This window comes from Callospermophilus lateralis, chromosome 19 (genome assembly GCF_048772815.1).
Source record: "Callospermophilus lateralis isolate mCalLat2 chromosome 19, mCalLat2.hap1, whole genome shotgun sequence".
NCBI lineage: Eukaryota > Metazoa > Chordata > Mammalia > Rodentia > Sciuridae > Callospermophilus > Callospermophilus lateralis.
This window is the reverse complement of record NC_135323.1, coordinates 32,171,348-32,197,292: the sequence shown is the minus strand read 5'-3', so window position 1 is coordinate 32,197,292 and position 25,945 is coordinate 32,171,348. Positions and strand designations below refer to the sequence as shown.

The 25,945-nt window shown below is 40.8% G+C and overlaps 1 protein-coding gene and 1 non-coding gene across 3 annotated transcripts in view; one reads left to right on the top strand and one right to left on the bottom strand.

Annotated features, from left to right (window-relative positions):
- The window catches only part of Smurf1 (SMAD specific E3 ubiquitin protein ligase 1), a 93,438-nt gene that overhangs the window by 58,958 nt on the left and 8,535 nt on the right, over nt 1–25,945 (bottom strand). The window lies entirely within an intron of this gene.
- Trnaa-cgc (transfer RNA alanine (anticodon CGC)) lies at nt 14,997–15,073 on the top strand. Its single transcript has one exon. It is a non-coding gene; the product is annotated as a tRNA-Ala (tRNA).

Sequence of the window (25,945 nt, the reverse complement as noted above, 5' to 3'; positions counted from 1 at the left end):
AATGCTTTTATGTAATCCTGAAGATGCAGCAACATTGAGCTTAAAATTCCACTACATTTTCTGGTTTGGGTGATGGCGACTACTGGTCCTGTCAATGATAAACATACACTGATTGACACACAAACTCAAAGAGGATATTCCTATATTAATCAAGATGATTATTGGGAATTCTTCACACATAGAAAACTATTTTTTCAGTGGATATATATCTGGATAAATAACTTTCCACTGGAAGTACTCTAACTTTCTTTTTTTTACAGTTTGGCCTTACAAATTACCTTAGTCATGACAGAGGTAATGTAAGCTCACTATAGAAATTAGAATAAAATAAGCATCAAAAGCACCAATAACCTCACCACCTAACTATAACTGCTTTTTATGTAGAGCCCTCTGTCTCTGTCAGAGAGTGAGCCTAACCCCCAGGTTCAAAAGTTCCTCCTTCACTGACCAACCAGGTGACCTTGGGCAAAAGTCAATATCTCCATGTCCCCTTGTAAAAATAGGAATAGCAGCAGCACCTGCTTCATCAAAATTTTAATGTAATTCTCCCATGCTGTTCCACAACCTACCATTTTCACTTAATAGAATGTCCAAACACTTTCCCCTGTCATTTCCCTGTCACTACATGGCTATTCCACAATGAATCCAGGTACCTACTGCTAGATGTATAAACTGCTCCCCAACTTTTTGCTGTTATACAATGGAGCAATTATACAAGGAGAGTTGAAAGGTGGAGATCCTAAATCACAGGGACAATAACAAGGTCTACAAGTGGCTCAGGCTCTCTGCCTATGACCCAGCCCTCAAGCTACCACAGTTCTCTCATGTTCCCAAGTCTATATCCTGCCTTCTCTCCCTTCTAGAGCTACCAAAAGCTTTCCAAATAAATTCTCTTATGCTTAAGTTAGCTAAAGTCAGTTTCTGTGGCTTGCCACCAAAACACCTACTGAAAGATATCATTCTCTTCCATAAGATCCTATAACTTTCAAAAGTGACTCATTGGAAACTTGTACATGTGTGTGTATATGCACACCCACATACATGAATGATAAGCTCCACTACCATCCATCCTTCAAACTCCACCGTGACCCAGGAAGTAGATGCAATGCTAATAAGCACACAGACATTTGCATCCTAGGGAAATCTCTGATGTGAGGATCATGCACATACATACAAGCTCGGGATGATTTACTTCAATAATATAAACTTATAGAATATTTAAGCCACAAAAAGACTAATCTTTCTCAGAGAAGAAATCAAATTGCCCGTTATTCCCAAATACAAATACTAAAACTACCGCTACTGCTGATGCTAATCACTAACACTCGCATAGCGCTCTACTATTCTTCAGGCTCTGCTGCAAACGCTTTTCATACTAACAATCTGATTCTTGCAGTTAACCTGTAAGGTTCTATATTCTCCCCATGTTGTATGTAAGGAAACTGAGGCATCAAAGAGCCTGAGTAATCTGCACAAGGTCACAGTGCTACTAAGGATCTGAGTCCACGTAATCCAGTTACAAAATCTGTGCTGCTTGACTTTTGACTTATCAGGACAGTTTTTTTGAGCCCTTAACTGTACGTTAAACTTTTATTGTGTCACAGATGGCACTTAAATGGCGAGAGGATATTTACCACTGAGTTGGACTCCCATAAACTCGTGCCTCATCTTCTACTGTAGCTTCTCCCACTTGGACTATGATTCTGGCCCACAAAATGACTTGTCAGTCCCCCAAATGACAAGCGCTTTCTACTTCCAAGCCTTTGTTCAAGCTAGTTCCTTTATCGGAAAAGCCCTCCCAACCCACCACCAATCTAACTACTTCTAACCAATCATGCAAGCCAAGTTCAAATGCCAATTCTCCTTACCGCACCCTTCCCAAAGTAAAGTTCTAGAAAGCAGGGACTACATCTGACAAATTCTCTTCCTTTACTTGGTGTTATCTACTATACAGAAAACAGTTATTATAAGAAGTAGGTGCTCAATTAATCACTACTTAAGGAACTCAAGGTGTGGGAACTTCTCTACCAGATGCGGTCCTAAGGAAGCAAACCGGAAAATATCAAACAACTTAGAAATTCGGCTTATCACGAAACTCCTATAAACACCCTGTAAATCTAAATCTAAAATCTCTCATTGAGATGCACTGTGATTTGTGGACTTTCAACATTTATCTCAATAGCGGTCCTTTTATGGTCTGAGCACAGTGCCAAATGAAAGAGGGAATTTTGGGGAAAACTATTTGAAATATTTGGTAAATACTGGGAACACAAGGTCACATGAACCACAAGGAAAAGGGCCTAGACTCTGGTTGCCGGGGCAGCGAGCAGTGAAAGTAATCACTGCAGGCCATGCCAGTCAGACAGCCAGACTCTCACTTTCAGATATCCATGGCCTTCTGCAACCTCCTTCCCCCCTGGGTTGGTTTTCCTAAAGCAACGTACAAGTTAAATCAAAGCTCAGATGCATTTTGCTTTTTGAGCTACCTGTTCATCAGTTCATCCGAAGCAGCACTGTAGTGAAGATGGAACATGACCTTGCACTCCCCCTAAGTAAATGTAAACCGATGGGAGGAAGAAATTCAAATGGCATTATAATTATTAACCAAAAGGAAATAGCACACTAGATTCTGTGATAAGATTTTGGCAAAGGCATATTTTTGTGTCACCAGAAGAAACAAGATTTAACAAAGACATCTCATTGTGCACACCATGGCCAGACCCGATGGAGAAGGAGCCCTCCCAAGCCATCAAGCAGGAAGGGGTGGGTGGCAACGATGATGTCTCACAGAGGAACCTGCCAGTGCAGCATCTGAGGACAGCATTCCTCAGGGACACTAAGGCTTCACGGTGGAAAACAGTGACCAACTGGAAGGCATTTCTGATGGGACTCAGTTGGTCCTCACAACTCAGGTACAGGAGGCCTCCCTAGAAACCCCATTGTACCCCAGCTGACTAACAATGGGGGACGACTCTTGTTGGATAGAGAAAGTTGAGTGTCAGCCCCAGCAATTCCCAAAGAAAGTGATCCTTTTGTTCAAACAGCACAGTTACAGGAAGCAAGAAATAGTAAGCTGGCCCAACCTTCCTGAAGCTGGCTCTGAAGTGGCATCCAGTGGCATTCCTGGAGAAAAGAGCTAACCCTTAATAAAATGTCACCTTGTTCTTTGGAGTAGTAGTAACAACACTGGGGTATTGAGACAATCTTTTGTTCACCTCAATAGCAAACCTATTTGCACGTACACACACTTGTCCCAGAAAATATGTGACAAATGCCCCAAAAGTGTGAAAAGTGGGGTTGTTGACCTAATTTGCCAGTGAGACACTTTCAAAAATCATTCTTCCTGGAAACTCATGCATAACAGACATCTCCAAATTCAAAAGTTTAAGAAAATCACTTGAAAGTATGTGAAAACCAGAAAGAAGAGCAAACCTAACCAACGTGATGAAACCCACACCCTGCGCGTGACCTAAGGAACACTTGGCCATTGTTGCGATGCAGTCTTAGCAACTGGCCATACCAGGCATTCCCTGTTACGCCCTTGCACTCAAGACTTGTAACTTTAAAAGACTAATAGGATCCCTCATCTTGAAAAGAATCAGGTCTTCATTAAAGAATGACAATACTAGATACCACAGAGAATTCACCTTTATGCACTTCTATAAAGCACACACACACAAAATAAACTATAAATAAATAGAAGGAAAACAGTAGAGCAGAGGAAGGGGATCAGAGTGGGTAGGGTGGGGGTGGTGAGGAGGGAAAAAGGAAATACTGGGGACTGAAGTGGAGCAAATTATAATCCATGTACGTATGATTATGTCCAAATGAACCCTGCTATTATGTATAATTATATGCACTAATAAAAACATCTTTTAAAAAGTAAACTTCATTTTTAATTAAAAAAAAAAAAAAAACACTTAGGAAAAAAAAAAAAAAAACCTCTTTGGAGATGTACCCATGCTTGATGTAAGTGTCCCTTCTAGGAAAGCATCTGTGCTCAAGACCCTGCATATGAAGGTCTATATGGACATATGTGACCTGACAGTGCAGGCCCTGGTGTCACCCCAGTCCAGATAAGTTAACCTCTGCCTCTCTCACATGGTGACCTGGTGAGGGAACACCGCTAAACATCTGAAAGGCTAACTGTTAGAATTTCTAAAAATAGGACTATACAGAGAAGGGGGCCTGGCCATCGGTCACTTTCCATAAAGCCTATCAACCAAATCAGGGCAACTGGAAAAACAAGGGTTGCGACTATTAATTATGCCAGGTAACAGGTTTAAAACAGAAATGTTCCAGGCAAAAGCAGAAAATATGGTCACCAGAATATGCCCACCAGACAAAATTTTCCTATTTCCAAGAGCTATTTCTCCTATCCTCTAGATGCCAAGGCTTGCTATCAGGCACACTGTTTGAAGACGGCTGCGTAATAGGAACTGGGAACAAAAGGAAGGCACGATGTGGTTAAGACTTGAGATACAGGGTCCCTGCAATAAGCTAATGTGGGAACTGACAGCAGTCTTGCTCATCGGAGACTGGCAAGGACACAACAATGCTGCAGAGCCGTTTTTCAATTCAATCACTAGAGACAGAGCTGCCAGGCTGAAGCAGGATGCACACCTTAATTCCAGGGGACAGCCAGGAGGAGCCAAGGATGGATGCAGCAGGTACTAGATGAACCAACTTGTGACGTGAACTGCAATTCAGAAAGGACTGATTTCTCCTAATGAGATACTCAGAAGTTAATACTCGGAAGCATGTTGAGCATCACTCTGTTCATCTCGAAATAACATGTGCAGCAACAGCACGATTCCTTGCAGAGTTATTTGCCCGGGTTCTCTCCTCCCCAGCCCACTGTGCTACTCGCTCTACTCCTGCTGCTGGTTAGAGATCTGCAAAACTATGCACCCCAGACCCCTGGCTGGTGGGCTCCCTGCTGCCAAGGGAAGTCCTGGAGAGGCTGGAGAGAAATCGGGCTGCCTTCCCATTTTCCTCTTTCTGCCAATAGCACCCGAGCAGCAGCAGATGGTGGCTCCAGCCTCCACCTTCTCTCCTCTCTAGCACTAGCCTCGCCAGCCCCCTCAAGACACCAGCGCGCAGGGGTGGAGCTACAGGCTGTCCTCACACTGACCTGTGTTGACTGGATCACCAAAGACACCGGAAAGAATTGGATCAAATCTGACATCCATTCATGATTTTTTTTTTAAAACTTGATGCCCCAAAAAGATGTAAATGCTATATAATCAAAGATACACATTGCAACTCAAAAGGTAGCATCAGGCTTTGTGGGACACCAGAAAAATTTTTTACCAGTCAGGAGCAAGCAAGGACATCCCCAGCCCACCAACACTACTCCTAGTACTGCTGAAGAGTGTTTGGGAGGCGCCAATGACTCAACAGGATAAGAGAAAGCGCTGGAAATAAAACATAAGGTCCTTCGGCATATTTTATTTTTAAATGCTATGGTTATCAGGAGAATCAACTGAAAACTGTTATGAAGAATAATTCAGTAATATAAGTAGGAACACAATTAGAATAATGAGATCAGGGAAATCTCATTGAAAGTAATGGCAAAAAATAAGATAAAAATTCCTAGAAATAAACTTAAGAAATAAATAAAATTATATGAAGAACTGAACAAATGAGAAAACATAATGAGTTGTGGAAATCATCAATGTTGTAAACATCAGTACAGATGTTTACAGAAACAGTGCAATCTTGTTGAAACATCCATGGATTTTTCTTGGGAAGGGGGAACTATATATCAACAGATAACTCAAAAATAAATCTAAATAGCCTCTGACTATATGAACGGATACTCAACCTCACTTAAGAAAGACACAGATTAAAGCTACACTGAGATGCTATTTCTCACCCATCAGATTGGCCAAAATCCAAGTCTGATAAAACAATCTATTGAAAAGCCTGAAAGGAAACAGACTGGCTCAAATGCAGAATGGTTCAACACCCACGTAGGGAAATCCAGCCATATCTGTCATATTTTAAAAACATATGCGCCTGTTTACTCAGCAATCTTCTCTGGGAACACCGTCCATAGACAAACTGGTCCATGCACAGAAATGACTTCCGCCTGGAGTTACCAGCAAGCACATCCCTGAAGACCAAATGGCCCGGCAACTTGGGCTGCCTGAGTGAACTCTGGTGCAGCCACAGACTTCTTGGATGAGAGAGCTCTCTAGGGAAACAAAAAGTGACAAAGAGCAGGCTACAAAACAGAATACACGACATGCCACCTTTTCTGAATGAGGGAGGTGGAAAAAAGTATATTAGTGTTTGTTTATTCTCATTTTGAAGACCATTGGAAGGAGAAACAAGAAACTAATAATTTTAGCTACAAAATGACCTGTGAAGCAAAAAGAGAAAGGATGAATGAAGCAAAGAAAGGTCCAAGACTTACTAAGCAAGCACTCCTTTTAACAACACTTTGATTTCTGAACCAAATAAACAGAGTACCTAGTCAAGAGGTAATAACACAAAATAACGTAATTAATAAATTTAAAAGGCCAATGACCCAATGGCCTTATATTTAAAAAGCTGTTCATAGAGGGAAAAAATACAAATGACACAAGAAAATATGTTTATCCATCTGGGTATGGTGGTGCATACCTGCCATCCCAGCAACTGGGGAGGCTGAGACAGGAGGATCACAAATCGGAGGCCAGCCTGAGCAACTCAGAAAGATCCTGTCTCAGAATACAAAATTAAAAGGGCTAAGGATGTACCTGTAGTAGAATGCCCCTGGGTTCAATCCCCAGTACCAAAAAAAAAAACCAAAAACAAGTTTATCCACAATCACAAAATAATAGTCAAGTAAACCAAAAAAGACAACATTTCTTATCTATCAATTTGCAAAGATCAAGAAATTTGATAGCACACAGTGTTGATTTTCATACAACTCTGATAGGAATATAAATTACACTTTATGAAAAGCTATTTATTTAGCAAATTTAACTAAATACATATTATAAAAGCTTATCCACAGATATGCTTGCCTATGTATAAAATTACATATATCCAAGGATATTCACTGGAGCATATTCACTGGAAACACTCTACATGTCCATTAAAGAGGGCCAGCTGATTTAATGCATATCCATGCCATGGCACACTATGCAGTTATTAAAAAGGAAGAAGAGTGAAAATGCCACCGTAGGGAATGCCAAAACCTGTCACTCCACGACAAACTAGCAAAACAAAAACAACAACAAAAACCTGTGATAATCAACTTTTCAGAACTCTGGAAGATAATCAAAAACTTACCACAAGCAAAGGAACACTTAAGAAAAAAATATTTGAATTTCAGTAAAAGAACCCTGGTCCCATTCTACACCCCGACTAGGCAGCAGCCTTGAAGACAATAGCTGACATCCTTGATATGACAGGTACCCAGTACCAGAGGGAAGAATCCAGACTTTATCCTCAAAGAACTGTGGTTGGCTGTTTTGACCTGTCTAATGGCCTCCTGAAGAAGTGGCCCAAAGGGCATGCCCTCGTTGTGCCCAATTCAGAACTCTCCCATGGCAGTCTATGAACTGGGGGCATCTATAGCTGGTAAAAACATTAAAAGGCCAATGTATTAGCTGTTATCTCCTGGAACAAGGGACAACCACTTGGGGCAAACAGTAATCTGATGTGAAAGCTTCAGAGGAAAGGCTGAGGCATGAGATACTTCAGGAAATATGGACTTTGAAAAAGCTCCCACATATTTCTGTGAAGCAAAAAGGTCACGTGTCCCGGCAGCTCAGGAGGCTAAGGCAGGAGGATCAAAGAGTTCAAAGCCAGGGGCTGGGGTTGTGGCTCAGCGGTAGAGTGCTCGCCTAGCATGTGTGAGGCTCTGGGTTCGACCTCAGCATCACATAAAAATAAATAAGTAAATAAAGGTATTGTGTCCATCTACAGCTAAAAAATAAAAAATAAAAATAAAAGAATTCAAAGCCAACCTCAGCAACAGTGAAGCATGAAGCAACCCAGTGAGACCCCGTCTCTAAATAAAATACAAAATAGGGCTGGGGATGTGGCTCAGTGGTTGAGTGCCCCCGAGTTCAATCCCCAGTACCCCATTCCCCACCACCACAAAAAAAGGCCACATGTATGCTGAGGCTGGACACAAGCTCAGAAAAATACCTAAGACGCTCCCTAGTGCTCTCACCTTGGCTGACCTTCAAGAAGGAAGTGAAGACTAAAGAGGAGTTGTAAAATACCTGCCTGCTGAGTTTGAAGGTTTGCCTCAACACACACACACACACACACACACACACCGTTTGCAAAGACTAGGAGACTAACAGGAGGAGAAAATGAACAGAAACTGTCTGTTTAAGAATGTGCCCCAGGGGCTGGGGATGTGGCTCAAGTGGTAGCACACTCACCTGGCATGCTTGTGGCCCGGGTTCGATTCTCAGCACCACGTACAAACAAAGATGTTGTGTCCGCCGATAACTAAAAAATAAATATTAAAAAATTCTCTCTCTCCTCTCTCACTCTGTCTTTAAAAAAATACTCAAATGAATTAAAATATGTTTTTAAAAAAAAAAAAAAAAAAAAAAAAGAATGTGCCCCAAAAGCTCCTATGTTGAAAGCTTGGTTCCCAAGTGTGGCAAGGTTCAGGGGCTTTTAGGTGATGATTGGCTCATAAGGGCTCTGAGCTCATCAGTGGGTTAATCCACCAAATGGCTGAATGGACTGGGGGGAGTGCAGTTGGTGGGAAAGCAGGCCCCTGAGAGGTGACCCAGAAGTATTTATCTTCCCCCTGGCCTGCCTCTCCCTGCCTTCTTTCTTCTCTCTTTCCTTCCCAGGGTTCATAAGCTGAGTAGCTAGCTTTCCACCTCCATGCCCTTTCTGCCATGATGTTCTGCCTCACCTCAGGCCCAAAGAGATGGAGCCAGCTGACTGTGGGTTCAAACCCTGACCGTGAGCCAAAATAAAATTTCCTCCCCTAAATTGTTCCCATCAGCTACAACAACAGCTTATCAGTTGTTTCCACAGCAGTGGAGACCTAGCACACAGCCCTGAGCAAGTAGAAGGAAGAAATAATTGAGAGTAGGGCAGGCATGAGTGAATCAGGAGACAACAGGAATTAAGGAATCAACCAAACCAAAAGTTGCTTCTTTGAAAAGAGCAACCAAAAGGGCAAACTAAAAAGAAGTTTCAAATAACTAAAATAAGGAACGAACACGGAGGCATTGCTATTGAACTTACAAAAATAAAAAGAGATAAGAGAACATTAGAAACAATCATATCCCAACAAATTATGTAACCTAGATGATGAAATGAGCAAATTTTGAGAAACATACACACTACCCAAACTGACTCCAGAAGAAACTGCAAACCTGAACAACCTGTAACAAGGAAAACACAATTCAGTAGCCGAAACAATTCCCCAAAAGAAAAGTTCCTGGACCAGCTGTTTTATCAAATATGTTTTTAAAAATTAATTTTTAAAAATCCTTCATAAACTCTTCCAGAAATAAAGGTGGAAAAAATAACTTCCTAACTCATTCTATAAAGCAAGTTATCACCCTAACATAAAAGTCAAATATATTGCAGAATAATATCCTTTATGAATATAATAAATAATCCTCAGTGAAATACCAACAAATTGAATATAGCATTATATTAAAACTATTATACTCTATGACCAAGGGATTTATCCCAGGAATTAAAGGGTGGTTCAACATACAAAAATCAATGTAATATACCCCATTAATAGAATAAAGGAAAAACCCACATTAAAGCTAAGTTAAAAACTAAAAACGTAAGAATTAAAACTCTTAAAAGACAGGAGTAAGTTATTCATTACCTTGAATTAGAAATGATTTTTTTCAATATAGTACCAAAAGCACAACAATTTTTTTAAAATTAAGTACTTCACCAAAATTTAAAACTTTTGTGCATCAAAGGGCACTATTAGCTGAGCATGGTGGCACAGGCCTTTAATCTCAGTGGCTCAGCAGGCTGAGGCAGGGTGAGTTCAAAGCCAGCCTTAGCAACTTAGCGAGGACCCTAACAACCCAGTGTCTCTAAACAAAATATAAAAAAGGGCTGGGGATGCGGCTCAGTGATTAAGCACCCCTGGTTCAGTCCAGGGAGGGAGGGAGAGAAAGAGAGAAAGAAAGCCCACAGAATGGGAGAAAATATTTGGAAATGATAAATCATATTATAAGAGTTTGGTATCAAGAATACAGACAACAAAAAGACAGCTCAATCATCTGACATTTCTCTAAAGAAGTACAAAGATGACCAACAGGCATGTGAAAACATTCTTATCAGTCATTAGAGAAAGCAAATCAAAATCATAAGATACCACTTCATGCCCATTAGGATGGCTATAGTAATAACTGAAGAGAAAACAAAACAAAGTCCAAATGACAGAAAATAAGTGTTGGGTAGGATATAGAAAAATTGAAACCCTTGTAACTTGCTAGTGGGATGGTAGAATGATACAGCACCTGTGGATAAGCTCAGAAATTTCTCAAAATTTTAAACATCCAATTCCATATGATCTAGTATTTCTGTTCCTAGGTACATGCCCAAGAGCAATGCAAACACAGGTTCACACAAAAACTTGCCCATGAACATTATATATTTTAGTCAAAAAGAGGAAAAGAACCTTAATGTTAACCAATGAATGGATAAACAAACCGGTCTGTCATTCATAAAAGGGGCTGGGGTGTAGCTCACAGATGGAGCAAGGCCCTGGGTTCCATCCCCAACAGCAAAATTAAAAAAAAAAAAAAAAAAAATAGGTAGTTAAATATTGACACACATTACAACATGAATGAATCTTAAAAACATTATGCCAAGTAAAAGAGTCCAGACACTAAACGCCACATAACACGATTCCATTTTTATGAAATGTCCAGAATAGGTCAATCTATACAGATGAAAAGCAGATCAGTCAAGGTCAGGGGTGGGGGAATGAAGAATGGCTGCTTAAGGTGTATTGGGTTTCTTTTGGGGGTGATGAAAACATTCTGGAGTTAGATGGTAGAGATGGCTAGACTGCACTGGGAATGCATTAAAAGCCACTGGATTAATTATACAGTGAATTTTATGGTGCATGAGTTTTTATCTCAATTTTTGAAAAATGAGACAGTTCTTTTATACTGATATGGGAAGATCTCCAAGATACACTGAGTGAAAAAAATCAAGGTACAGAATTGTGCATAGTTCACTCTCCCTGAAAAAGGGGAGGGGTTGGGGAAGTAGTGGGTGCCCCTGGGGAGAGCTTGAAGGCCGGGCCAGTGTGAAGAGACTTCCTTTCCAAACATCCCGTCTTGTACAGTTTCAATGCTGCGCTGTGTATATATTACCTTCCCCCAAAAAACAAATTAACCTTTTTTAGAAGAGTAAATATTTAAGTAAAGGGGTAGTTATATAATGAAAATTTGCTCATGGGAAGGTTGTTGACCTATGCTGGGGAGAAAGCACTGGGAATGAGAGTCTCTGTGTGTTTATCTAACAGTGATGGACATTGGAATGATTTTTAAGAATCTGATTAGGCATTTCCCCAATGTAAGACTATGTAAACAGTGTGAAGCTAGAAGGCTGTTGGAGTATGTGACAACAGGCCTGACTGGCGACAAGGCTCTCCAGCAGGCAGTTCATGGACCCAGGTCTCTAGGGTCAAGAAAACCTGCCCTCCCCTCCCTTCTGCCTGCATCCACTTCAGATCTCTCCAACCTGGGGCCTTGGGCACTCCCTGACAGTCAGTCAGTCCTCCATGTTGAAAGCAGCCTGACCACACTATTTCTATGATGCATGGGAAAGGGTGTATAAGATTCTCATGATTATGGTCCAAGCCTCATTTTCAACTCTTGACTTTGAAGATTGTCCCTAAAACTTAAACATTGCTTAATTCAAGTCTGTGAAGTCTGCAGGTACACTTGCAGGTGTCAGACAAAAGGAAGTCCCATCATTACCACTCCCTCCTACCATCTACAACATAACCCAAACAAAGTGACTAGTTTCACCCACACTCCCTCAGACTTGGATCGTTTCCACTCCTGTCAGATCACCACCAAATAAATCCTCTCTCCGAATCTTAAGATTCTTTCCAGAAGCTCCCAGCAATTCTACAATGGTAGAACCTCCCCAAGAGACTGGAGAGAAGAGCTGGCGCTTCCTGTCCTGTCTCCTTAGGTCTAGAACTAACAAAATAAATAAATAAGTAACCACACTGGAAGCCCCACTTAGGAGCAGATTTTGCAGCCTGAGACTTAATTTGAGGAAGTATTCTGCGAAACCTCTGAAGACAGTCTAAATTTAGATTAAAGTCTTTCACCAGCCATGCCAGCCTCTGCAGCGAGGGAACCCGCTCACACAGCAGTGTGGGGGGGAAAGGGGGAGCAACCTTAAAATACATATAAATGTGTCATCGCTGAGGAAGTGAAGCTGGCACTATTCAGCCCAAAAAGATTCTCTCCTGGCATTACCAATATCTTAATTCTCAATAAAGGGTACAAAAGACCTGCAAAAACTTTTAGGGAACGACAGTGAAGTGAGGAAGACAGATCATCTTTATAAGACCTGAAAAGAGCAACAAACTCCTGGGTGTACCAGGGTGTCAGTGCTGGCATAATCAGGATCAGGAAGCGACACGTTGTGGGAAGCGGAGTTCCCTAACACTGAGTCAGGAGTGAGAGGAAACCAGCTGCCTACCTGATCTTTTTCCATAACACCCGGCTCTTCCCAAATGTGTCAAGGCAGACCTTGAACTTGGAGATAATAAGAGTCAAAACAAAAAACTGGTGTAACTTGAGACTAATAACAAGAGAGAGAAAAAGCTATATTCTATGTTTTTTTAAATCTTGAAGACTAAGGCTGGTCCATATAAAAGCTAATCGTATCGAGTGTTCCATTTCCAAAATAAAATTTAAATATTACATATCATTTTTAAATTAATGTTTAGTACATCTATCCTACTCCAAAGCAGCCTCTCTTTTGTTGGCCACATCTGTATACAGATGTTAGCAGGTAATTTTCAGAAGATAAAAGAAGAGATCCAACCTCAGTGGTTCACACCTGTAATCTCAACTACTTGGAAGGCTGAGGCAGGAGGATCACAAATTTGTGGCCAGCCTGGGCAATCATGTCTCAAAATAAAAAATAAAAAGGGCTAGTGGTATAGCTCAGTGATAAAGTACCCCGGGGTTTGATCCCTTGCAACAACTAAATAAATAAATAAGTAAATGAATGAATGAATGAATAAGAGTGATATTTTCTCTTGTTCTTGAAGATTTGCATTCTCCTCTCCTCCCCACCCCCAGTCAGCTGGGAAACATTCCCAGATTCTGCTCAAGCTTAGTTTGGAACTTAAGCTCAGCCTTAAAAGTCACTTGGTCCAGGAAATGCTTCAGATCACAGACCACTTAGAATATTCTGTTTACCCTATCCCAAGAGGTCTCTTTCAAACTGTTTGATAGGCAGTTTGGCAGTTTTATATTTTCACTCCAACCTCCTGGAGCATTGCTGAGACATAAAATCATAGCACCGCACCCAGGACAAGCTCCTCAAACCCTGCAGAAAGTCACTGTACAGACAGCACCCACAGGACTCCATGCAAGAATCAGAGGTGCCAGGGGTCACCAGGCCTCCATCCTCTGCCACTGCGTGGGTTATCTTCACTGCGCCACCTCAGGAGCTACTGGATGCCATTAGCAACAAATGACGTCAGACAGGAGAAAAAGTACCAGAAGAATCTGATTTAGTATTTTTGAAATGTTAAGTGTCCTTAAAGGCTGACTCAATTCAACTGACATCAACTATCCTGCCAAACATTGTTTTTTACATAATCACAATTTCACATCATTTCTCTGGTTTCTCCTAGACAACTACTGGTGTTGTATTTGAGTACCATTCAAAATGTCTCCAAGATCCAGCAATGATGGAGACTCATAAATTCTCTCCTAGACTTGGTTCACAGGTTCACAGGCTGATGAAGCAAAACGACAAACTGCTCCATCTCAAAGTGGCAACCATCACCACGAGACTCAATCAAATAGAAAGCAAAGTTCTTTCACAGGGAAATGCTGGAGGAATGAGCCAAACAGTAACACAGAGCAGAGCTGAACCAAGAACCTTCAAACTCTGGGAAATCACTGAAACTTAATTTTTTTTGTGGAACTATAATTACAAAGTATCATTTCAAAAACAGATGCAATAAGTAATAATAAGGGAAAGTCTATTCTGATTTTTAGTAAGTAATCAATTAGGGTATAGGTCAAGTTGTAAATGGCAATTAAAAAAAATATTAGGTTGGTAAAGAGGGTGAACATTTGGGGGATAACAAATATTCTCCTTTCCTCTTATATTCTTACTCATCTGTGTCCCCATTAAGCCAGAGCCATTTCCTCTGCGCACAATCATTGGACTGATATGCTTCCTGGAAAGGTCATGGGAGCTCCAAACTTTATGATGGTAAGAGTTTAATTTGGAGATTAAATTTTAAGAAAAAGACAAAAGGTTCAGAAGCCATCATTAACTTATAAGCTAGGAAGCTAAGTAACTTCACAAAGCGGTTCAACTTAAGTCTACTTACAAAATACTGTCAGTTGGCAAGCCAGCAACTACCAGGCCCTGGGCATCAGCTGGGTTACTTCATCCAAGCCAATGAGGTGGTGACTGTCTGAGGCTTTGATGTGCCCAAGGTCACTAGAATGTGGTAGAACTGGGTTGCTAACTCCAGTCACAAACAGTACCTACCTCATGAGTTTACTGAGAAGACGAAAGACAATTCATGGAAAGTGCTTAGCACACTTCCTGCCTAGCATAAAGGCTTCCAAGATTGGCAAAAACCTTTATTATTATGGTCCAAAGTCACCCAGCTACTGGGCAGCAAAGCTGGAATGGAACCCAGGCCAGTTGCGCTGGAAAACCCATCCTCTCCCCACTACCGTGTAGTTTGCAAACCTGACCTCATTTCTATAAAAAAGGGCCAAAGGACAGAAGGGGCATTCAAAAGATATATGTCCTGGGGTTGGGGATATAGCTCAGTTGGTAGAGTGTTTGCCTCGCATGCACAAGGCCCTGGGTTCGATTCTCAGACCCACCAAAAAAAAAAAAAAAAAAAAAAGATTTATGTCCCAATCCTCAAGCTTTAAGCTAGTCCTTGATAGCATCTGATTCTGAATCTTTGAGGGGAAGCTCCAAGCTTCAGCAATCCAGGGCAGAATTGAGGGAAAGGAAACAGGATGGGGCTTCCACAGGACCTGCCTCCCCACTAAGCACTTCAGCTTTGACCTCCCTTGCCCACAGTAAATGGAAGGAGGCCCAGAGTCAAAAGAAAGGCGAAAATCACCACACAAATACAAACTCCCCATCATTAGTTGATCTCTAATTAGAACTTCTAAGGTTTGAAGAAAGTAATTACAATAAATCAGTAACTGCGCTTCCCTGAGTGTCTACTGCATAGTATCTGGAAGTGCGGCATGGTGAGCGCTTGCTTCAGATTCTTCTCATCCCCTCTAGATGGAAAGGTTTTACAAGGGCCAAAAAGGGATCTGAGGTTACCTTTGTAACTAATCCCTTCCTCTCATCTCTCTGCCCTTTATTACAGCCAGGACACTACTTTCCAGGCAACTTTATTTGATAAATGTCAGTGTTTTGTTTTGTTTTGCTAAGAATCTTCATAAGCCATCTAGTCTAACTTAGCTACAATAAAGGAATTCCTTGTAAAACACCTGGGAAGACCGTCCACATAGCACTGGCGGGAGCACAGTAACACAACACTTACCACTTCGAGAAAGGAACTAATTTATTCCCTCATGAGAGCACTGTCGCCAAGGTCCTTTGCAAGTAGCAGCAGCAGCAACGGCAGCAGCAGTCCCCACTTCTAGTATCCTCTCAGCACTGACTCCGTGTACCCTTCCTGGCTCTTTCCATAGCTAGAAGGTGGCAAGGCCAGGACTGAACCCCAGGCCACTTGCCTCCAGCCCCTCAGGCCTTCCCTACCTGCTACTGGATCACTGGGTCCTGTAGTGCCCTCTGGGCATGAAAAAACTGCGCAGGTTAGAGTTGGTTTCTCACCTCCTGCTCCCATCTCCCACAATCCCCTCTGCTACCACACTCCAGCCCAGACCCCCCAGCCCGTCACAGAAGCCATGTGCCCTCGGATGGCTCTACCTGCTGTCACTTTTACTTCTGTCACCCTCTAGCTCTGCTTGGTTTTCACTGTATGTTACTACACAGTCCTTCTGCCCATCCAGATCTTTCCTGAAAACTCTTCAAATTAGGCCTCCCAAGTAGTCAAATTTGAGACCCACAGGAACTCACCTTTCAATCTGGCACTTTTTAATGTCACTTTACTGTTTTTAGTGACTGTCTTCCTCCGTGCTGTAAAATTCCTGGTAGAAACTTTAAAAAAAAAAAAATCTTTTCACCCTTGATGCTAATTATTATATATCACAGTAATGACTGCAGACAGTGAATATAGCTTTGGGGTTCATCTTACATTAGAAATAACTTGACTAGATAATCATTCTCAAATTTTAATTCAAAAATGATAAGTAATAATGTTAAAGAATCAAGTCTCATTAAAATAACTTATTTCTCCTTTGCATTTTTCAATAAGAAATCCTTTTTAAAAACTATGTACATCTCTTTGTGTGATAACATTTTGGGGTAAAGTACTTTATATGTGGTATTTGTTTATTTAAAATCATTGTTCTTTAGTTAGTTGCTCCTTTGTTCTTTAACAAATGATCAAATAATCTGGGGCTCATTCAAAATGTTATACACTTCACAGCAGCTAAAAAAAAATATATATATATAGGCAGTATCAATCAGGAGAGGCTGAAATGGTACAGAAATAAATTAACAGGGGCTTAATTCCTTGCTGAAACTACCTATGTAAGGTGGGTCTGAGAGGGACAGGAAGGAAGGGTATTCTTGGCTCCATGGAACCGATCAGGGACCCAGGCTGCATGGTCACACAGCTTCAGGGGGGCTGCATGCTCAGAGTGGAGGCACTTAATGCCCCAGTCCTGGAGTGGGACAAGTCACCTCTCACAAGTCACTAGCCAGAGTTAGTCACATGGTCCCGACTACCTGCAAGGCAGCTAGGAAAAGGTGAAGAGTACCTACACACCAGGGAGCAGCCCAGGAGGTTGGAAAATGGACCCATCCCTGATCTACGTTATGGGGAAAGCAAGGTACTCATCAGTGCATACAGTGCGCTATCAAATGCCTTAAAAGAGGGAGGCAGGGAGCGGGAGAGGAGGGAGCGTAGAAAAATCTCTAGAAGAACACAGGGGAAAGGAGTAAATCCATGTGAGAACAGGCTGGCTGTCCAGGCTCAGGGAGGGAGACTGACTTTTAATGGCTATCCTTTTATATCACAGGCATGCGTTATCTATTTAAAAACAGCAGCTAAAATAAATGTTAAGCTATGAGGTGAGCACTTGAAGTTAATGAGCTTTTCTTTTCTGAATAAAGTCCAATCTATTCTAGTAGAAGAAAGACTGAATCCTTGACTCATCCTGCTTGAAACTGAACAGGCCTGGTTTTGGCACAGCCATGTCCTCTGTACAGTCTTGCTAGGAGGTCACAGGCTGGCCTCTGTTTATTCTAAACATCCACAGCATCACAATGCAGGTGATGCAAGAAACACTTCAGTTGATTAACTGTCTCCACTGGAGAATAATTTTTCTTTTATGTCAACTTAGGTACCATTTTCCCAAACAAAACTCCTTTTCTACAACATAAAGGTATTTTGGGCACTGTTTAACTCCACCCTACACAGAATATAGTGAATAGACTCTCTCAGGTTTCTGAAAAGAAGACACTGCTATTTCTGAATATAATAAAACATGGAATGCACAGGGATACGGTCTTTTACAAAATTAAGATCAACATCCTCAAATAATATTCAAATATTTCATGGGCCAGATGTGCCAAGGAGCAGCTTCTGGGGCTTAGGACAAGGTAACCCAAAGGTACATCTGTTCCTTTCACACAGTTGTCTCAAACAAAAGTAGAATCCACCAACATTCAGTGGATGAGGTGAACCACAAATAATGCAATAACAGTTCAAGTTCCCAAAAAGACTTCCATAATTCATTGCAATATTAATATAAAAAAATAGACCTTACAAAAAAGATAGGCTTATACCACCTCATTTACATCATTCTAAACAACAGTTTCTCTTAAGAGAAACTATTGCTCTATTGAGGTTATATAATATCTTTGGAGTTTTACATCTACATTTATGATAAGAATATTACATAGCAACTTTCTATTATACCAAGCTGGCACTTAAACAGCCTGTGACTAGCACTCAAGCTCTACAATATACTGTCCACATTTAAATTTTAGTGGAAAATCAACTAGCACACATTGCTTTCAAATATCAATATTATGCTTTCTAAACTGGATGTATCTAAGGCATTATCCTAGGCAGTCTCTCTGCCCATAACTGCTATTCTAAAAGGTTATGGGCACTGTATTTAACCTGCCTTTAGCTTCTAAACAGATCTATCCAACCAATAGCAATGACTTCCAAAAACACTGCTCCTATTTTTCCTAAATCATTAAAGAAAAGCAAATAAGCCAAGTTGTCAAACCCATCTTGGTTCTTGTAATCCATCATTTAAACCTACAGATGATTAGTGATGATTAAATTTAGTTTAGATGATTAAATTTAAAATTAGTGATGATTAAATTTCCAATATTGCAAAACACATGGCCGAATCCAACATAAGTTTCCGACAAAATAAAAAATGAAAAGAAACTTTAGATCACACTGTGTTATGTTTAAAACAAAGACACATGGCATTAATTTGTGGGTATGCAAACAATTTCCAAGCCTTTCATCTTAGAGGCCCATCACACCACATCTCATGGATTCTAAGACACATTTTTTCATGTTGTAACATCTCTGAAATCTTCAAGTGAATCCCATATTATAGTTACACTTTTTAATGGTACACTAAACAATGATGTGATTTTCAGGCAAAGTCATCTGAGAGTCACCGAAGTAAGACAATATTAATATTAGCTGACTTACAATGTCCCAGACAGTGCATGTGGATTATCTCATTTATACCCACAGAAACACTCTGAAGTGGTTCCAATCATTTCCCCACTTTTTATAGCCAAGGAAACTAAGAAAGGCTGTCACTTGTCTAAAGACTCAGGCTGGCTGCAACCCAGCCCTGGGCCACCCACCTCGCTGACTCCACAGAGGAAGAGCTTGGGGTCTGAGACAGCCCATCACTGACCAAGGCCAGGTTTGAAATCTCAGCAAATAGTCTTATAAGCACTTTTTAAATATATATATATATATATATATATATATATATATATATGTATATATATATATGATGAAAAATAAAGGCTCCAGGGCTGGGGTTGTGGCTCAGAGGTAGAGCGCTCGCCTACCATGCATGAGGCACTGGGTTCGATCCTCAGCACCACATAAAAATAAAATACAGATATTGTTATAACTAAAAATCAATATTAAAAAAGAAAGCCTCCAAATATCAAGAACAGACATCAATTCTAAGCATTTATTATGAGGAATGGTTGGTAATCATTTGTCTTACAAAAAATTATATTTTTGCATAAAAACTAAATTATCTTTCTCTTTTTATACAGTCTGAATACAATTTACTAACAATAAAAATACATATATGGTTCTTTTTTTAAAAATGCCCTATTATCTCTAGAGAAATAATGTAAGAATATATTCCTACACTCTATACCTTAATTTTGTTTAAAACTTAGTATTAAATCGTCTCAAGTAAAACAGCACTATACAATAATCCAGGACCATTCTACAACACAAAAGACAGTGAAATTTACGGGGGTAGGTTCACAAATAGAAATACCACTCCTCACCCTTGGCAGAAATTCTTGGCATTTTTTACAAAAATACATGTTTTACTTTGTACAACTAAGAATACGAGAGGCTTCTTTTTCAAAATAAATGGCAGCTTGACCATCTCCACACTAACATACCCAAAGCTAATGTAAAAAATTTCAAAAGAAAACCACTGATGTTATCTAGTTATAAGTTGCCTGCCTTGCCAGCACTCACTTTCCAGTCCCCCCAAAAGTTCCCATCCCGTATTTTGGATGGGACTAACCCCACCACTGGGATCCCAAGATGGACCCCAACTGTCCAGCCAGCACATCCCATCAGTAGTCACAGTGGATCATTCAGAGACAACACTTGACCCAAATTAGGCCACCAGACAAGAGGATCCTATTCCAGGACTTTGACTCCAAGGCTGAACTGAGAATTCGGCACATCTCCAATGAGCCATTTTGTCATCTTGAATCGCTCCACCTTTTTTTGCTGGCTCTAAAGCGAGAAGCAAATAGTCACGGAAGCAACTGGTTTGCTGCTTAAATCTAAAAGCTTTTTAAAGATAATAAAAAACCAACCTTGTAAATGAACAACAGAAATAAAACTGTGCAATCAGCTGCAGGGAGAAGGCAGGGTAAAGGCCCATGAGCATCCTCTACCCCAGCCAAAGAACTTTTTGTTTTTAACCTGAGAAACAGATGAGCAGATTGGGGCCTGGTGTGAAACGGAGATGACAAGGCACATTAAGGGACTTTGTAGGAGAGATTCGAGATGACGAAAGGCCCCGCTGGAGGTGTGCCTACTTCTCATAGCACTTAGGAAGGACCCAGAAGGAGACAAGCGAAGGAAGACTGAGCAAGAGGGATATGGGTGCTGTTGCAGGCACCCATGTCAGTTCCCACAGCCCTTAGAAGAGGCCAGGAAACCAAAGGTAATGAAGATGGGCCAAAGCCATACTTAGAAAATATCAGGCTTCAGCTCAAACCCTGGAACTGTACAACTGCCCAGGAGAAAGTGAACTAAGTTTTTAGGTGTCACATAGTCAAAGAAACCCCAAGCCTGGCTGATGACAGCTTGTGATTAGCCAGTCCCTAAGCCCCTAACACACAACAAGAAGTGACCTAATTGCTCTCCAACAGATGAATGGATAAAGAAAATGTTGGACATATACACAATGGAATATTACTCAGTCATAAAGAAGAATGAAATTAATGGCATTTCCCAGTAAATGGATGGGAATGGAGACTATCACAATAAGTGAAAATATAACCAAAGGCCTAATGTTCTCTCCAATACGTGGATACTAATTCACAATAAGGGACCAGAGAGGTCCCTTATTGTGAATTAGTAATTAGAGGTCCCTTATTGTGAATCCTTTCCCTTCATTCCCCTTTGTGTCTAATCCAGTTCACTGGATTGAAGGGGAATAAAGGGAAGGGATGGGAGATGGGAACAGGAAAGACAGTAGAATGAACTGGACATAACTTTCCTATGCTTTTATATTGGATACACAACCAGTACAACCACATCATGTACAACCACAAAAATGAGAATTATACTTCATGTATATATGATATGTCAAAATGTATTCTACTGTCATGTATAACTAAAAAGAATTTTTAAATTCTTTAATAAAAAAGTGACCTACTGAGAGATGTGGCCTCCAGTGCCTGACCAGAGGTGGCCAAGGAACCCAGTCAATAAGAAGGCCCTTAATTCTTTCACTCAACTAGCATTTGCGAACTCCACCAGGTGCCAGGCAATATTTAGGGGGGACGCAGGGACACAGAAATAAAGATCATGAGGCCCCCAGCTCCATGGAACTTACATGATAGGAGCAGAGTCAGAAAAGCAAACTGACTGGCCAGCCAGGTGGCTGAACAACCAGAAAATACCACGCAGTGACAAGTGCTGTGTGCACAGGCTACATGAGAGTGTAGGAGTGACTTCAATGAAGGTCCTCTGAGGTGGGACACTTAGGTTGGTATTTGAATGACAAGAAGCTTAAAAAAAATAAGTCAAGAGGAGGAGCATTGGAGCATTTCACCAAAGGAGGTAAAAAGAAATAATTCATGCAAGATGCTAAAGCAGGAAGAAGCTTGCCATGTTTTAGGACCAGGGTGGCTGTGCCTAGAGAATAGGCAAAGTGGAACAGAGGAGGCAACCAGCAGGATCTGGAGCAACTCTGATTTTATTCTGAGTGGCTTCCCACTGAAGGCTTTAAGAAAGGAAGAGCATGATGGGACTCATGCTCTGAAAAGATTCTGAACAGGTGAGTAGATGACTGGCTACAGCCAGGAAAGGGGGTGTGGCTGTAAGGGAGAGTGCAGAGGACCCTTGGCAGTTGTGGTACAGTTGTGAATCCTCATTGTGGCAGAGGCTGCATGAACCTGCACATGTGATAAAACTGCACAGAAAGCTACACACACACACATTCTGTACATATAACTGGTAAAATCTGAAAAACCTCTGTGGACTGTACTGATGGTGACTGTCAATCTCCTGGTTTTGATAATTCCCTATTATACAAGATGTTAAAAATAGGAACAAAAATAAATTTAAATTAGGAAGGCAGAAAAAAAGGCACACAGACCCTCCATGTATATCTCATTTCAATCTCCTATGAGATTATAATTACAAGAATTAAAAACAAGAATCAACAAATGGGACTTACTCAAACTAAAAAGTTTTTTCTCAGCAAGAGAAACAATAAGAGAGGTAAATAGGGAGCCTACATCCTGGGAACAAATTTTTACTCCTTACACTTCAGATAGAGCCCTAATATTCAGAGTATACAAAGAACTCAAAAAATTAAACAATAAGAAAACAAATAACCCAATCAACAAATGGGCCAAGGACCTGAACACACACTTCTCAGAGGAGGACCTACAATCAATCAACAAGTACACGAAAAAATGCTCACCATCTCTAGCAGTCAGAGAAATGCAAATTCAAACCACCCTAAGATATCATCTCACTCCAGTAAGAAAGGCAGCCATTACAAAGTCAAACAACAATTGCTGGCGAGGATGTGGGGAAAAGGGTACGCTTGTACATTGCTGGTGGGACTGCAAATTGGTGTGGCCAATTTGGAAAGCAGTATGGAGATTCCTTGGAAAGCTGGGAATGGAACCACCATTTGACCCAGCTATTCCCCTTCTTGAACTATTCCCCAAATATATTGCTTTTTGGAGGGGTAAAGTACTGAGGATTGAACCCAGGAATGCTTTACCAGATTTACATTCCCAGATCTTTTGATTGATTGATTGATTGATTGATTGATAGATACAGGGTCTTGCTAAGTTGCTGAGGTTGGTCTTGAACTTGAGATCCTCCTGCCTCAGCCTCCCAGATCCCTGGGATTACCAATGTAAACCACCATACTCAGCCAAGTATAAGATGTTTATTTATTTATTTATTTTTTTTTAAAAAAGGAGCCGGGGAGGAGGAGGAGAGGAAGCAAGGATTCCTAAGCCTTCCATTTAAAGTACAGATTGCAAAATAAAATGAAAGTAGAAGCAGAACCACAGTGTGAAACCAAGTCACCACCGATAACAGGGTTAAACTGAAAAGGATTAAAAAAAAAAAAAAGGGTGAAAGAGATCTAGAGAAACTGGAGTTCTCCTATGCTGCTGGCAACTTGGTACTACCACTTTGGGAAAGTGTTTGGCAAGTTTTGTTAAAGTTGAACATATGCTCACTCACTCCATTCTAAGTATATACCCAACAGAAATACATACAAATACTACCAAAAGATATATGCACGGACATATATCTAACAACACTATTCATAAAAGTCAAAACTAAAAAGTTCCAATTGCCCCTCAGCGGGTAAAGGGATAAACTATGGTATATTCCCATAACAGAATACTGAACAGCAAAGTAGATAAATATCTACAACCACACACAGTAATACGGATGGATTTCACAAACACACTGTTGAACAAAAGACTGCATACAGTATGATTCCATTAATATGAAGTTCAAAAACAGGTTGTTGCAAGTCAGGATAGTGATTATCTTTAGGGACTGAGGGCACAGAAACTACTTCCCCCTAGTACCAGTTTTGTGGGAACATTCCTGGTACTAGTAATCCTCTACTTCTTGATCTAGATCCAACTTTCTTCAGCCTTAGTGACACTCTGGACTGGATAATTCTTTGTGTAGGAGTCTGCACTGGAGAACATTTAGCATCACATCTGGCCTCTACACAAAGAGACCAGAAGCACCTACAAAGCCATGACAAACAAAAATGTGTCCAGACGTTGTTAAATGTCCCCCGTGCCCCAAGAACTGCAGATCTAGATGCTAGTTACACAGGTATGTTCCATTTATAAAATGTCAACACTCTGTTCGCCACCCTTTTTCTGTAGATAAGTGACATTTCAACACACACAAGCAGGGAGACCACTTAGGAAACTATTATAGGTATCCAAGTGAGTGGTAACAATGCCTAGGACCAGGGGTGATGTGGAGATGGGGAAAACCAGAAAGATCTGGGCAGGGTTTATGAGAGACAGGGGACAATTTCCAGGGAACACGGAAATCAGGAGAATAGCAAAATCAGGAGAATAGCAAAAATGTGGTCTGAGTGACGTTTGGTAACACTAAGATGAGGCAGAAGAGAGTCAAAGAATTCTGAGAAAGACTGGGGTGAGGGATCAAATCATGAGCTAAACAGAGGAAACCAAATGCTGTCGTGTACATGAGAACACGAGAGCTCTAGACGTGTTTTTCGACTCTTTCCAACAGAAGCCTGCAGCCTGGTTTCCTGATCTCCCTCCACAAAGCTGACTTGGACCTGGTTCAACTTGTCTTTGGCTATCTCTAAGTCATCAGACCAGGAGAGCACCACTTTATCCTGACAAAGAGGAGGTCAACCTCCCCAGAGCTCCAGGGGCTGTGGCTGGAGGCAAGTGAAGGGGGTTCCACCAGCCCAGAGAAAAAGCAAGGTTACAGCAAATCTCCTTCCATCTTCAGAACCAACCCACAGGACTTCTACAACCACTCTTTTAACATCTTTGAAACAGAAAATAACACTCCAGCAGGATGATTTAGATTATAAATGGCAACTAAATAAAATAGGGCAAGATGGGGCTGTTTGAGCAAGAGTTGATTATACTTGAACTTGAACTGGGCTGGGGATTGGGAGTGGGCCTGAAGAAAAGACCAAGGGTGGGGATGTGGCTCAGTGGTAGAGCGCTCAACTAGCACATGTGAGGCACTAGGTTCGATCCTCAGTACCACATAAAAATAAATAAATGAAATAAAGGTATTGTGTCCAACTACAACTAAAAAAAAAATTTTAACAATTTATTTAAAGAAGAAGAAGACCAAGTCCAGATAAGCATGGGTGACAGGAACAAGATCACTTGGGGTAAATCAGATATGACAAATGACAATGAGTCCTGATTTTTTTATCTGAGCAAGTGGGTAGATTAAAAGAAGCGAGGAGGGAGACTTCAGGGGGGAGGGTCAGGAAGACTGTTTTAGACAGGTTAAGCCTGAGTTGACTACTAAGGGTGTTAAGGGAGGAGAATGTCAAGTTTCCAATCTTGCGTAATTACAGGAGGGGGAAAAGGGCCCTGACCTAAGCAAAACAAAACAGAAAAAAGCTCATGCAATTTTGTAAGTGTGGATTATCTTCACTATGGCCTAGGATGAGTTAAATCAATGTCCCCTGAGATTTCCCATGTGAATTTAAAGATGCCTTTGAGTATTTTGCACCTGCACAAGAGAGAGTTTTCCATTTAGAACAAGAGAACATCCTTTTTCTCTCCTGTACAATCTGTTTTTAGAGAATAAAACAAATTGTGTGCTATTTTTTAACCTAGAAATAAAACACACACCAAAAAAAAAAAAAAAAAGTCTTTTTTTTTGAGCTTGGCATGATGTCTTGGCTCAAAAGAAGAAATGTCTATGAGAACCCTTTGGAAACTATGAAACAGATCTAAGGCATTAGTAACACTGACATGTACCAACAAGCACCAAATAATTCTCAAATATATATTTGGGAGGTTATACATTCAGAAAGACAACTTTCTGAATAAAACGAAAACTTTGGATTTTTTTTTAATCCCAGAGATCTAAGGGGTGAGGGCAGTATGCAATATATTC